This window comes from Ovis aries, chromosome 25, assembly GCF_016772045.2.
Source record: "Ovis aries strain OAR_USU_Benz2616 breed Rambouillet chromosome 25, ARS-UI_Ramb_v3.0, whole genome shotgun sequence".
Taxonomy (NCBI): Eukaryota; Metazoa; Chordata; class Mammalia; order Artiodactyla; family Bovidae; genus Ovis; species Ovis aries.
In genome coordinates this window covers 7,993,983-7,997,237 of record NC_056078.1, presented here as the reverse complement: position 1 = coordinate 7,997,237, position 3,255 = coordinate 7,993,983, and the positions used below count along the sequence as shown (strand labels likewise).

At 45.2% G+C, this 3,255-nt stretch overlaps 1 long non-coding RNA gene across 1 annotated transcript; it reads left to right on the top strand.

Moving 5' to 3' along the window:
- The first annotated feature begins 861 nt into the window (after positions 1–861).
- On the top strand, positions 862–2,831 carry LOC121817966 (uncharacterized). Its single transcript, XR_006058053.1, has 2 exons — positions 862–1,204; positions 2,265–2,831. It is a non-coding gene; the product is annotated as an uncharacterized LOC121817966 (long non-coding RNA).
- Positions 2,832–3,255: the final 424 nt, after the last annotated feature.

Sequence of the window (3,255 nt, the reverse complement as noted above, 5' to 3'; positions counted from 1 at the left end):
GCTTTGGAAAAACATTTGATAGTTTCTTAAAATTCTAGGTGTACACGCCAGAGAAATGAAAACACGTCTACAGAGACACTTGTGCGTGAATGTTTACAGAAGCATTATTCATAATAGGCAAGAGGTGGAAACCACCCAAATGCCCATCTGTAGATGACTAGATAAACAAATTGTGACATAGACACACAATGGAACACTGTTCAGTCATAGGAATGAAGTGCTGTTACATGCGACGGCTTGGATGAACCTTGAAAACAGAATGTTAAGTGAAAGATACCAGACCAGAGGGTCCCGTATTCAATATGGGTCCCCAAATTTTTGGCACCAGACACCAGTCTCATAGAAGATAATTTTTTCCTGGATCAGGGGTGGGAACAGTTTCAGGATAATTCAAGCATAATACATGTATTGTGTGTAAGCCTTATTTCTGTTATTATTACATCAGCTCTGCCGCAGATCATCAAGCATTAGATCTCAGAGTTCGGGGGGTGCTGCAATGCTGTATGCTTCCTTTTATATGAAATGTCCAGAATAAGCAAATCTATAAAGATAGAAAGCATATTAGTTGCTGCTGCCAGGGCCTTGGAGAAGTGGAAACAAGAATGACCCCCTCCTCCCCGTGGGGTCCTCGGGGTGATGAAAAGTTTTGAAACTAGAGAGAGATGAAGGTTGCACAGTCCTGAATGCATGAAATGCCGCTGGGTCATACCCTTTAAAATGGTCCATTGTGTGTTATGTGAATTTCACATCCCTGTAAACACGGAGGAGAGGGTAAAAGAACGTGGGGTGGAGGGAAGAGAGGGAGAATGGGAACGAGGAGGAGGGAGGTGGTATGATTATGCCTGACATGAATTTTCTCAGTTCAAAGGAAAATGTGACCCTGCGTCATTGAAACAGAACAGGGTATTAGTCTGATTACAGCGACCACAGATCTCCTCTAAGGGCTGGAAGTGTCATCATTTCCTCCAGCTAGGAGCAGCGTTTGGTACTGTGAGTCACAAGATGCTGTGGTCAGTGTGAAGTCTTTTCCAGCACAGAGGATTCTGCTCTGACTCTGAGCCACACAAGTTTCTTCCAGCTCTGGGGTCTGGTCCCCAACCTTGGGGCTCAGTGGGAACTTGGGGGACCCAGGACAGAGAGCCCTTCTAGGCTGCAGAGTCACCAGGCCGCAGGTAGAGACCCCTTTGTGTCAGCTCTTAACTGGGTAAGACCTGCTTTTCCTCATGCTTGGCAGGGCAAAGATTTGGATTAAAAAACAATAGGGATTCGAACTGAACAACAGAGAGGACATGCTGGTGGTCAGTCTGGAGGTCGCTTTGGAAGGGTCTCGGTGTAAGCCCTTTGCTGCCAGTCTTTATAGCCCTCATGTCATATCCCTTTCAGATGAGTTTGGATGAAAGTCTCAGGTGAAGTTGACCGTATAACAAGGCCAGTTCAGGATGAAGACGGAGTTCTGCGGAATTTATTAACTCAGCAGTCACACCCACGTGGGATATCTGAATGGCAGACCTTGGCGGCTAGCCTTGATTTCTGCCAGCAGGTGTACCCTACTGGGCCTTGGTATCTACTGGTAGGCATGAGCAAACAGCAAGGCCGTACTGCATAGCACAGGAAACTATAGTCAATACTTTGTGATGAACTATTATGGAAAAGAATACGAAAATGAATGTATATATATACACATATATGTATAACTGAGTCACTTTGCTGTGCAGCTGAAATTAACAGAACATTGTAAATCAACTATAGGTCAATAAAATTGAAAAAAGGAAAGAGGCCATCATGACCCAGTCTAAGCTATGCCACAGTCAGGGTGAGGGTCTCGTGGTGCATTCCAGGCTTCCCTAAGGACACACGTTCTCTTAGGAGGCTGAGCCTGGGAAGATCCAGGACTCCGCTAGGACAGCCAGTCAGTTCCCTCTAGCAGTTCAGGTAGTGATTTGTAGTTCAAGATCTGTGCTCAGAATGTAACAGAGAAGAACTTTTGTATTCTATTACAAGGTAATCTCTAAAGGGATGTTGCCTATAAACTTAAATTATATACAATTGCCCATCTCTGGCCAGAGAAGGCAATGGCAACGCACTCCAGTGTTCTTGCCTGGAAAATCCCATGGACGGAGGAGCCTGGTAGGCTGCAGTCCATGGGGTCGCACAGAGTCAGACATGACTGAAGCGACTTAGCAGCAGCAGCAGCAGCCCATCTATGGGAACCCTGCTTCCCAGGTAATGAGCATTAAGATAAAATACCTTTGTTTATCTCACAGGAAACAACTTGACCAAGCCCACCTGTGAATGACTACAGGCAGGAAGAAATTAACACGTTCCCTCCAGAGACAGACAAGAACCAGGAAATGTTTGACTTGACTCCCTTTCCTTTTAGTATAAAAGGAGCCTGAATTCTAACCCAGGCAAGATGGTTCTTGGGGATGAGTCTACCATTTTCTCCATCTGCAGGCTTTCTGAATAAAGTTCCTTGCCCCAACAACTCATTTCTCAATTTATCAGCTTGTCATGAGGCAGGCAGTATGAGCTTGGACTCAGTAACAGAAGAATGACCTTCTCAGCTTCACAGCCCCCTGGTGAGCCCCTGCTGGAGTCTCCTACTCAGTGGGAAGGATGAGGTGGTCCTTGAAGGGATAATCGCCCTTTAGGAGTCCTCACTGCCCTGAGCCTGTTCTGATGTAAAATGCACAGTCCCCTCAGATTCCTGTTGTGATGGCTATTTTCTTATTTGAGTTTTTGGACAAATGACTTCATTGTTCTCCAACCTGTGATTTTCAGTAAAGCACCCAGTCTTTTAATCGGATCATTAAAATCAAATGAAAAATTTAGCTTTCATTTAAAAATTTAAATGAAATTTCATTGAATATGGAAAAGTGTTTATATTTACTTTTATAAAAGTACAGCACAGTTGTGAGACTGTAGTCCTGACTTGCTCCCCGCACTGCACTCTCCCCATACATAACCCTACCTGAATACCACCCTGGTGCTCCAGTAATGGAATCTGTGCCAGGTCATGTCTCCAGGGCTGGAGCTTATGGCCACCCCATCACATGGTGTGGCAACTCATGCTTCTTAATCAGAGCATCAGATGACTTAGCGCAGTCATGCTCTTATTTTTACAAAGCTTCTCTGCAGCCACGCCTGCTCTTAGATCGCGGGCCTTTCTTTGGCACCACTTCAACAACTCAACTAATTTCCTGTGCCAAGGGCCCTTTCTCCAAGATTTCTTCTCACATGAGCCACCCCATTATA